The sequence below is a fragment of the Vicia villosa genome, linkage group LG6, assembly GCF_029867415.1.
Source record: "Vicia villosa cultivar HV-30 ecotype Madison, WI linkage group LG6, Vvil1.0, whole genome shotgun sequence".
Lineage (NCBI taxonomy): Eukaryota > Viridiplantae > Streptophyta > Magnoliopsida > Fabales > Fabaceae > Vicia > Vicia villosa.
This window is the reverse complement of record NC_081185.1, coordinates 28,672,706-28,685,617: the sequence shown is the minus strand read 5'-3', so window position 1 is coordinate 28,685,617 and position 12,912 is coordinate 28,672,706. Positions and strand designations below refer to the sequence as shown.

Below are 12,912 nucleotides of genomic sequence, written 5' to 3'. Positions count from 1 at the left end.
TATTTCTATATTTATGAACATGTCTGGATATTTGAGTTATTATTGTTTATGCATGATTGAATTAATAAGTATGTCTAGCTAAACCAATTAGATATCGGTAAGTAAATTAATCGAATTTAAGGGGTCCGAAATAAGTTGGCCTAATTACATTTTATGGAAAATCACTTTTCTGGTATAAGTTTCCAATAATTAATATTAAAACGGTTTGTTACGGAAGTAAAAATGGATAGAGGTTAGACAACAATAAGAACAGAAGTTTGAGTACTTTTACCGAATAGTGGACACTTAACATTAGTTTTGAACATAGCAGAAGCACTTTAAAACTAATTAGATTTTATTGGTTTCAAAAAGTGTTTTTACACCTGACAGAATAGCGGAAGAATACGTTACGGTCTAGGATCATAGTCTAATTCAATAAACACGGAATTGTGAGATAAGGATTTTTAAATTAATAGTATCTACTGAAAAGACTTTTTGTTAATTGAAAATGGCCAACGAAACTTCAAATTCCCTAGGTTTGACAAACTACATACCGATATCCATTAATTAATATTTCAAACTAGAATCCAATTATTCCCTGTTTAGTCCCTATTATTTCCTCTAATTAAACTAAAATATTAGCCTTAGCTTTACACAGTAATTTAGGATAGCGGTATATTGATTTTTGGTCCTTTGGGTTCGATATCTTTTAAAACTATGCGATACAACTGTGTACTTGCAGTCAAGATTCTTAGACATATAAATTCGTGAGCAAAAACAACTTTCTATTCCTTGCAAGCAAGAGGCCCGTCTCGGCTGCAATGGTAATAAAAGCCCCCTTGGGACGGGATACGAAGTAGGAAGGAGTGATGCGAGGCTCGCCAGACACCCAATCGTCCCTAGACATAGCCACGTCCTCCTTTTGTCCAAGATCACTTTGCATAGATGGCGTCCGCCCCGAAGACTCAGCGCTCGTGAAACTCCCAGTCTCCGAATGAATAGCATCACTCATGGTCTCCTCCTCGAACCTACTAGCCATCCTGACTTAAAAGGCAGTAGAAGAAAGTGAATTCGACTTCAAAAATCAAATCCACCCTTCCATCGCTAGTCAAGTGAAAGGCGTGCGCAAAGGCAACAAGGACAATATCCTTAGCCAAAGTCCTTAACTCAAAACAGCAGACCATACACTAGGAACCTCCTCGAAAGACTAAACCATACGATCTCCCTGACACATAGGGGTTTAAGCTTCGCATGAAGTTTAACCTAGAAAATTATGCAAACTACCACGCCAACCTAGTTTTTGATCTATGCTCATTAGGATACCTATTCGAAAACCGCCTTGTCTCGTCCATCGCAACAACCAAATAACAAAGAAAACACCATATCCCGACCCAAGACGGCGGCACCGACGTTTGAAAATGGAAAAACCACCGTCAAACACCAACTCTCCACCATAAAATGACATAAAACTATGTTCCTTCTATCCTAAACCGCATGCATTCTACCAAAATATCAATACTAAGGCAGAGAAGTCAAAAGGAGCGGAAATTTTACGTGGTTGGAAGGATGTAGAGGGTGGTCGGAAAATTTACACAGAGGTGGACGATAGAAACAGATCCGAGCAGACACTGAGCAGAAATTGAAGAAGAATGAGAAGCGAAAAGTGGCAAATGAATGTGGGCACTCCTATTAATAGAGGGCCCTCTCAGTGCGTGGTTGAGCACGCGCCCAACATAACCCTAGCGTAACAATTGTCATGCAATAATGGTGGCACGAGGCTGAACTACGGCATACGGACGGGCGCGATCCCCGATCTTTTCTCCCAGCCAGAGTGTGCCCTTAAGTCATCGCTCTCATGCTCGGAGCTACGACTTGGGGGTCTCCTGTTCTAGACTGGCCCAATGGTCAAGCATGGCCTAATCCGCTCTTACCCTAGGACGACCCAATAGCCTTGACCCAACCCCTTAAGGACAGTAGGAGTGCCATCTCCCCTACCCGACGGTTGGACTCTCTCTCCCCTTTTGTGTCGAGGACGGAACAGCCTACTGCCATCGACGATCTCGACCTCAATGCCAAAGACGAGACATGTGTCATGCTCCCCGTCTAGGAGCAAAGCGGCTCCTGCTCGTTAAGTGTTCCTTTCGATATGGAACTTCCCTCTGCCCGACCAACGACTAGTTTCGGGCAACCTCCCAAGATTCTTATATTTACTCCTAGAATTTTGGAAGTCACGCGTTTTTGGCCTAAATCCACGATCCAGCGCAAAATGTGGACCAATGGCCACGCGCTGGTGGACAATATAAAAACTCTCTCACTTGAGAGGGCCAGGTAACACAATTTTTACTCCTTGAAGCACTCTCACGTATCTGCGCTCCTACTTACTTGCTTGTCGGAGTGCCTTGCAGGTACACCCCCTCATCCTCTTCATCAACACCGTGCAGACGTTCCTTGTCCACTTTTTGATTCTGATCAACCTCCGGATCAACTACCTCTATCCTTAAATATAAGAACCCGTAGATAAAATTACGCTATTTAAGAAACTTGGTTAGAGTATTAAATTTATTGACTATTTGTGCAATTTTACAAATTTATTCATAGGAGAGAGAAATGATTAATCTTCATACATGTGTATTTATTATTGATTCCATAAAAAGATGTGATATAATTAAGGTTAAGTTTAGAAAAAAAATTAATACACTTTGAAAGTTAAAAAGGATCTTATAAAGTAGGATAAAAAAACTCAAGAGAATCTTATAATTAAGAACAAAGGTATTAAAAGGAAAAAGTGAAATGATACATATCTTTGATAAACATTACAAAAATTCTTGAAAAAAAGCATGTTTGAATAACATAAAAAAAATTTCTATTATAAATGCATTATCTATTTATGAGCATTAATGATAGAAAATATAATGAAAAGGTAAGAGGCTAGAACATTCAATATATTATAACATTGTGTATATATATATATATATATATATATATATATATATATATATATATATATATATATATATATATATATATATATATATATATATATATATATATATATATATATATATATATCATATGAGAATGATATCTTTATATGAGAATATGAAAATGAATCTTAACCATTGAATTTTAAAATAATTGGTGGAGTTTGTGTGTGAATCTTTTTTTCTCTTTCATATTATTAAAATAAATTAGGAAAATGCTTAACATTACGAAATGTTTTGCACAAGAATAACACGACCCCTTAATTTATAACCACCACCACCCATTATTTATGGCAAGCACATGTTAATTATTTCTACTTTAATTGTAAAAACGCCACGTATAAATTCTTGCCTTTCGTATGTTGTTTACTTCGTACCATATAGCATAGCTCAATAAATTATGTAGGAGAGAGAAAAAAAATTCACACTTAATCTCTACCAATTATTTTATAATTCAATGGTTCAGATTCATTCTCACATTCTCATATAAAAATGACATTTACATATGATGTCCCATATATATATATATATATATATATATATATATATATATATATATATATATAGACAATGTTTTAAAATCGGACCGTTCATCAATTTAATAAGACTGCTGAATAACTGGATCACTAGTCAAACCGCATAACAAAATCGAATTAAATCAAATAATTCAGTTAAATAAATTAGTCTCTATAATAAAATTATATAATTAATAAATCGATCAAACTAAAAAATTCATTACTAAAATTCTAAACATAGTTATCACACACAACAAAATAATATAAAATACAAATTTAAATAAAATTTTAAATAAAGTCTAATAGAAACATAAACTAAATAACAAAATAAGGACATTATCTAATAAACTTAATTTTATAGTGGAAAGTTGTTTCAAATATGTTTTGAAGAAAGTCTACGTACATTTTAATTTTATTTACAAAAATCAAAACGTTGTCGTTTTATCAGAGAAATAAAGCAAGTATTTAATCCGTCGATTTTTTAAAACCCTCAATTCTCTGATATTTATCAATTTTTATCGATTTTGACCGGTTTCCTTTGATTCAATAATTTACCTGATTCAACAATCAGACCAGATCAATGACCCTCCAATTTTCGGTTCGACTAGCCGGTTCGGTTTTTAAAACATAATATTTTCAAACTATTCTCATATGCTAGAAGGCATATATTTAATGTATTAAATTTTAAATGTTCATAAATTTGACTAACTTTTAAATATTTATAATAAGAAAAAATATAACTTTGAATTTAAATTCCTAATTTTAATAATATAACTTAATTTATAACTTTTGTTGAATTCATTAGTTTTAGTGATCACTATATATGTGTATCCTCTTGGTTGATATTGTTCAAACGTATTAAGAGTTTTATTTGAAAATTTCGTGTCTATTGAAGCAAATCTCATCATGAAGCTGGGAAGCATTCTCCTAATAGTGTGTGTTTTGTCTGCTCTCTTGAGCCACACTTACCAATCTCCTACACATATTAGAGGTACACTTTTAATAACTTAATAATATTATTAGTTATACTTATTGTAATTTTAAACATCATTCATAGATATTTCAAAAGAGAGTATATATAGGCTATATTCTAAACTAAATTTATTGCTAAATGATTTTGACATATTTTTGTTTTCCTTAATGTTATAGACCCGGATGAAGTTGGCCCTGGCCCTTTTTGTCCTAAAAGTTTGGTTGTGCCTAGAAAGTGTAGTGATTCTTCTCGAACATGTTGGGACGACCTCAATGATGCATATGGAGCAAGTGGCATGGTTCATCAATGTACTTGTAAAGATCTTGCGCATAATAAACGACGTTGCACTTGTTTGGTCATGTGTCAATTGTGAAAAATAGTCATTTTGACGATGACCAAAAGTGTAATAACATTATAAATTTAATAATGCTATAATGTGGCAATATGAGTTGTTATATTAATTAAGTCTCCGATTTGATTTAATAATTATGGATTCAATATTAATTAGAGAATGTTAAAATGGAGTATTTTAATTGTTTGTTATACAATATCAACTATTTACCTAAGCATGAAAGATGCTTAAGTTCTCCCTAATCTATCCTTTAGCAATAAAAAATTTTACACTACAAAATGTTTATTTTGATAATTGACTAAATTAAATTATACTAACCAATCAAATTAATCCTTTCATCAAAGTGGCATTCAATTTTTTCAAATTTTCTTAGTACTCCTCTTTACCCGAGTAAAGCTATTATTTTTGTTAAACCTTTTCATTTTCCTTTTAACTCATAGCTTGCCCCTCTCATTCCCACACTTCTCTTTCTCTCTCCATCATATTTTTCAGTCTCTCTTGTCTGGTTAACAACTACTTCACCTTCAATCCATCTCCACTAAGGCAAGTGTGGTGGTTTCTTTAAAGGCGACCATGTGTGGTTTTATGAAGGGCTGTAGAGGCGAATTTGGTGGTCGCAGGAAGCCAGAATCGGTTCAGTGGTGAGCGGCGGTCGAAAAAATGCACAGTGCGAAAGTGTGTTTATTTCATGTTCTTCCTTTCCATTCCTCCTTCTTTCTCTTTCTTTCCCCTTTCAATTGAGTTCTTCCTTTCTCTACAACGCAAACATCTCACCCGTTTGTTCTGGTTCATATTTCAGCCTTCAATCCTTGATCAACAAATTTGTGTAAGTTCATAACTTGATATTAATCCTTCAATGTCTCCTGTCAAAAACATTTCTGATTTTTCGATTTCCTATCCCATTTTCAATTTCAAGTTAAGAAGAAGACGAAGATATGTTTGTGGGTTGGGGTTTCGATTTTAAGTGAAGAAGAAAAAACAGATACAGGGTAACATCTTCTCCACTTTCATATATTATTTTACAGTTTTGAAGTCTTCAATCTTTCATAATCAACTATTTAAATCACAAGTTTCATTTCTCAATTTGTTATTTTAATTTTTTTTTGATAAGCAAAGGGACTTATATTAAAAGAGCACAAGGGGTGCTAACCGAAAAGCATACAAAGAAAAAGGGGGTGGAGATAATGAACTACCACTCCCTCCACCAACAAACAATTAAACAACTCCAATACAAGAGGCGGGATTAAGACACTAATCCAACCAAACGAGGTTGTCATCCACCTTAAAGAAAGTGATAACCCATTCCCAAGTTAACAATTTAATCATCCCTAAAGTATCGATATTGGCCAACTCCCCCCATTAAGACAATTTCATTCCTACAACACCAAATACTCCAACAAAAAGCCAAACCAAAAAGCCATCTAGTGTTCACAACAAAAAGAGACTTACAAAAAACCTTAACAGCAATAAGACGGTCAAAGATATTACCCAAAATTGCAAGAACATCAATTCGAAGCCAATCAAAGAAGCTATTCCACCAACCTAAAGTAACCGAACAATTCCCAAAAAGATGATTTATATCCTCCTCCGCCAATAAACATAAGGGAAAAACCAAATTATCCGGACCGAATAAAATACCCCGAGAAGCTAAATTCTTCCTAGTGGGAATATTATTCAAAAGTAACCTCCATCCAAAAATAGACACCTTACTCGGAATCTTAGTTTTCCATAAAGAAGATAACTCCGAGAATCACCTTCCATAATCATCTCATAAATAGCCTTAACCGAAAACCCCTTAGGATTCTTCCACCAAACAAACAAATCCGATACACCAACCACGGGTTGCACCGAATTGATAAGTCTCAACAACTCCACTAATAACTCCCCTTCAACTGCATCAGAAAAGCCTTCACGAACTTTAATTAACTAAACCCAAGAACCATTGTTTCTAAAGTCGTTGTCACTAACATTTTTGGAAGAAGCTTCAGCATGGAAGAACAAAGAAGGAAAGCGGTTGCTAAGAGGGGACCCTCCCATCCACCTATCTTCCCAAAAATAAATGATCTCTCTGTTTCCAAGCTTGCAAGAAACGGATAATTTTCCAACGAGTCGTTTCCCATTGATCCCGCAGAACAAACATCTTTCCACCAAAGAGAAACCATATTTCTTTTATTAGTCACCAAGTCTGAAAGCATTGTCCTCCTAATGTCGCCGTACCTGCAAGAAAGAAGGTTAGTCCATAAAGATTTCTCCTCATTAAGCATCCTCCACCTCCATTTGCTTAACAAAGCCCGATTAAACTTTCCGCAATGTTTAACTCCTAATCCTCCCTCCTTCTTTGGCAAACACACTTTATCCCAAGCTATCCAATTTATCTTCCTCTTCGTCTCTACTCTTTCACACAAGAAAATCCTTTGAAGCTAAATGATTTCCCTAATGATGATTTTAGGCGTCTTGTAGAAGGAAAAGAAATAAATTGGAGATATTTGATGTATTCTATTCAATACAAACAACAATAAAAATTATGCTTACAGGTGATATCGTGTTCTTTTGTTTTGATACTGTTAGGAAGTTCACATTGTGTGTTGAACTATTGCATACCAGGAGTGAAGTTCTCTATACATACTCCCATAGCAGAAGTTTTCTTAATTTTATTTTCAACTTTCAATAGCATAACAAAATTACTTTTGAACACAAACACAATATAAAATAGCTTCTAACAAAATCACCTTTGAGCATAAATTTTGCATTTGAATCCATAATCAGTGTTTATACAAATAAATTTAAATTTTAAATTCATGGTGTAAATGACTGAAACGTTGATTCGGAAAGCAACAAACCAAACATAATATAGAATTCTCAAGAATTGTAGTATGTTGGCATTGATTGTGGTTCATTCAATGTTGCTCGTTAATGTATTGTATTAGGACAATGAGTTAAGATCCTCTCCAATTTTTCCCCATTTATTTCTATCTGACCTCAATGAACTTCATGTTTACCTTTTAAAAATCCTCTTCTCATTTCTAAAATAAATCACTATAAAAAATATATGTTTGTCTAGCTGTCACATTGTGAATTTTATAATACAAACCAAGTATTTTTTTTAAAATGCTAGAAGTCATCTTCATTATTTATAAAAATGCCATTGTCACTAACCACCTGCATATGGTTAACAAAATGTAAGTTAAGAATAAGCATAGGGTGGATTGGTGTCCGTAGAATGAAAGAATAATTAACTCATTAATTAATTATATTATAATGATGCTATAGAAATTTGTCTCATTGTTGAAGTGTCATATGGTTCATATAATATCTTTACATTGTAACATATTTGACTATGTCTTGGTTGGAGGTGATTCAGTTGGATGTGATATAGATATAAGACACGTTGTTCTACCTGAGACAAATATATCATCATCTTCTATGCCAAGATCAGAATAAAATGTTGAAGCAATTGCACTTCTTAGTGACTGCAAAAAATTAGGAACGTCTCTTAATCTTCTAAACCTTATTAACTTATATAAAAAGAGAGCAGAAAAAAACTTTAAAAAATTCAACCTTAGACTATAAAAGAATAGTCATGCTTTTATTATATATCAATCAATATCAATCTTTTCTTTTTCTTTTATTTCTTTTCTTTTCTTTTTCACAAGTTTATATATATTTTTTTCAACCACTTTATTTTTTTCAAACACATAGCAACCAACCTTTAAGCAAATGATTATTTTTCTCCCTAATTTAAATACAACCTACATTAATACTCCCAACTTTCTAAGGTAAGGAAAAAAATTGTATCCACAATATATGGTTGATGGTTCAAATGTTTTAGAAACAAAATTAGAATCCATGATGAACTACTTACTCATGTATAAGTTCATAATTCAACACCAATATGGATCCTAACAAAAAGTTTCAAGAGGGGTTAACAAATTCTGATAAATTACTTTTGGTTAGGTGGTTATACTCAAAATCAAACAAAATGTCTTGATTTTTTCATGCTTTCATACAACCAACACATATAAAAGATAATAAATAATAGAATCTAGTTAAAACAATAATGTTGGTCTCCTGCATATAGTGAACAATGGAAAGCTTTCTCACATTTGGGATAAGATCTAAAGTGATTCAATCAAGAACAAGTAGTACAAAAGAATGAATGGCATGATATCTGTACAAATTACAAGTAGTGCAAAAGAATGTATGGCATGGTATTCATGCTATGTTCTAAAAAGCGATAAACGAGTACCTTGCAAAGTACCAACTTCAAATTCTATCATTACCACACGATTTCCTTGTTGAAACAATCAAACTTGAAAAGTTCACTTCATGCTTCTTCAAACCAATAGACCAATTTTTTAAGAAAAACAACAAACAAAAATATTAGAAATTAAATATTACTATTTACTACTCTAAATTACATAGGTGAAAGTGGGTAAAAGGGCAGAGTGAAAAGAATTTTCATAGAATAATAGCAGAGCGCACTTAGCGCGCACAGAAAAAGAAAGCGCGCTTAGCGCACACAGACCGCGCTCAACGCGAGCAATTCTGTGCAGAAACTCAAAAATGCATCTGAATTTCACAGTAAACATCCACTATCACCTACACTAACTCAACTACACACATATAAAGCCTTAAATTATTAAAAATTTGGGTTATCTCCCAAAACACACATGTTTTACGTCGTTAGCTCGACACCAGTATGTATGCAAAAACGTTCCTTCATGTTTCCTCTTAGCTTAATTAGTTGTTCACGAACGACTACTCCTAACCAATCACTTTAGCAAATGTGAAGAAAACAAAAATATATACCATATATACGAGTATAGAAAAACACGCTCAAATATACAAGTATGGACAACATATACAAGTGAATATACAAGTATGTACAAAGCTTAAAAACATAGAAATGATTGCAATGCAATTCAATGTCTAAACACCAAACCCAGGCAACGACACCATTTTTTTGAAGTGGTAAAGTAGTAAGCAAAAGTAAGTATTTGTTTTTATCATCTCCACATGAATTAGTGCGAGAGAAAGAATGTCGTTCAACAATCTCCACGTTTCTGAGGTTGCTTTTAAATGGTTTACAAGAGTAAAGTGCGGAAAGTAAAATTTGAACAAGAAAATAAATGCATTCCTTAGAGAATAGAGAACTTATCAAACTTTGGATTTCATTTACCCGTCAAAGATTTAAATCCATCGATTAGTTGTAAGCAACCTAAAATACTCATTTATATCATCATGTATCTCTCACATCAGCACACATGTCTGCAGCACCTACGAGAGTTCTATCTTATTGCTTAATCGATGATCTCTCAACCCATTAAACAACAAAGAGCATTAAGAATCGATACCCACTTGTGAATATTAGATCTAAATCTATGTCTAGAGTTTAGAACCTAATAGATGTTCATCCTAGATCCAGATTTGAAGAGTATATGTCTATAGCAAATTTAAATTCAAGCATAAAGCAAGTAAATAAGAACAACATCGATAAATATTTGCTAAATAGATATTATACAACACCATGATCAATACATATACATAAAGTCAGAGTAAACTAAATACAAACCCCAATAATGGAAAATACATAGAGAAGAGAGAAGAAGAATCAAACATCTCTCGCGGTGTCAATCAATATTGAAGAAAAACCCCACTCCGGATCAGGAAAATGCAAGCTCCAATGTTGTTTTCAAAGTCTATGTACCACGGAATGGAGTTGAGAGCTAAAAATCCTCAAAACCATACCTAAAAATCTGCATGAAATGAATACATAGAAGCTGAAATTGCATATTGCACTTAGCCTTCTCAAAGTGGGCTAAGTGCGGTGTCACTTATTACACCATACTGCCTTAGAGCGCGCTGAGTACGGTAGACCGGGCTGAGTGGGCTTTGTTCTACTTCGCTACTGCCAACTTCAAAAACTCACGCTAGAAAATGGGCTAAGCGGGATCATACTGCAACTCGCGTTGAACGGGCATGACAAAACTTTTATTTCTAAAATTTGCATCATTGAAGCTATGCCCTGGGCTCTTATTGATCGACACTTTAATCATGAAAAACTATCAAATGATATAATATTTACACGATAACACTATTAAGTTATTATTTACACTAAAGTCGGGGTTTTGTCATACAAACCAAAAGAATAAAGCGAATAAGTGCCATAAAATACTACTCAAACTAACGATATTTTGACACTTATTAAGGATAGCCACGGCAATCCATTACCTGAAAATTCTTTTTTTAATTGATTTTTAAAAGTTAGATTCCATCTTAGAATTTTGCTCATGTAAATTGGATAATAATTAGTTAGTATAAATTGATATAAGAATAATTGATTAGTATATATATATATATATATATATATATATATATATATATATATATATATATATATATATATATATATATATATATATATATATATATATATATATATATATATATATATATATATATATCAAACAATAATTTATATGAGAATGTGAGAATTTTATAACAACCATTATATTTATATTTAATGATTGAGATTAAAAGATATTTTTAAAATTTAATTAATAAATTCTATTTCTTCTTAATAGCACATGATTTAGTGAAAACTATTCTTTAATCTCAACCTTTCCTTTTTAAATCTGATGATTCTTATTCATTCTCACATTCTTATATAAATTACTCATTCTTATATATATATATATATATATATATATATATATATATATATATATATATATATATATATATATATATATATATATATATATATATATATATATATATATTCTTACTCCAAAAGTAAGTTATTGAGACTTACTCCACATCTTTATCATTAATTCTTTTCAATTTAATAGTTAAAAATAATAAGTAATAGTTTTCTCTCAATATATATATGAGATATTCTTACTCCAAGAGCAAGTTATTGAGACTTACTTCACATGTTACTACACACGCAATAATACACAAATTTATTTTTGAAAGATCAAAGAAAACAATTAATTTTATGAAAACAGTGGGAGTCTATTTTTTATTATAATATTCGTTTCAATTACATAAATTTAATTATTTTTTCTAATTTTTATTTGTTATTATAATATTCAATTTTATTTGTCAACTTTTTTATTACTAAACAATACATTTTTGACGGGTCGAGACTTCTTAATTTGTATATCTTTTATATACATTTTTTAATCATTACAATACTATATTTATTTACTATTTATAACAACATTATGTGACATGTGCGAACGCACGAATAGATGACTACTTAATTATGTTCTTTATTTTGTCAATTAAAATATACATTTTTGACCAGACCATACTACTTAATTTGTATATCTTTTATATACATTTCTTAATCATCGCTATACTGTATTTATTTACTTTTTATAACGATATTGCACGACACACTCAAACGTACGAGTAGATAATCGATTTTATATATGTGTGTATGTGAAGTGTGTCCTACACTATATACTCATATTTTTCAATATCATTTAAGACTTTTTTCTTTTAATTCATACATATTTATATATGAGAAATTCTATGGTGCAGTCACCTATTTGACTGCAGAGAAGAAGTCACTGCCTGGACCAATCATAAATAAACCCTAAGCTCTAATAGTGTCACATTGGACTGAAGCATTAATGACCCTTACTGACCATTACTGTGGTAATTTTATAGTTTGTATATTGCAACTTAGTCCCTAACATAATAATATTATTTTTAAATTTTAATTTTTATAAAAAAAATAAAATAAATTATGATTCATCTTCCACACTTCATCTTTTCATAGTCGTAAAAATATAATTTCGGATACCCCTTTGATTTCAACAATTTCACTTCAATCTCGACGAACTCCACTTCACCAAATCAAAATCTACTCAAAATAAAAAATCAATATAAACATAAATATAAAAAAAAACTAACGTGAGAAATTAGAATTGGTTCGGAGAATTTTCCGCCAGTGGTTCTCCGTCGTTGACATCGACACTATCATCATATAAGCATCATTAGCATAAATTTTCTGTAGGAAGATGTATATATTATATTGCTAAATCTAACTGGATCGTCAATTTCGATTAAAATCAACTGTGTTCATAGATTGGTTGAATT

At 31.9% G+C, this 12,912-nt stretch overlaps 1 long non-coding RNA gene across 1 annotated transcript; it reads left to right on the top strand.

Moving 5' to 3' along the window:
* Positions 1–4,313: 4,313 nt before the first annotated feature.
* On the top strand, positions 4,314–4,909 carry LOC131611380 (uncharacterized). The gene is made up of 2 exons (XR_009286877.1): positions 4,314–4,466; positions 4,625–4,909. It is a non-coding gene; the product is annotated as an uncharacterized LOC131611380 (long non-coding RNA).
* The last annotated feature ends 8,003 nt before the right edge of the window (positions 4,910–12,912 follow it).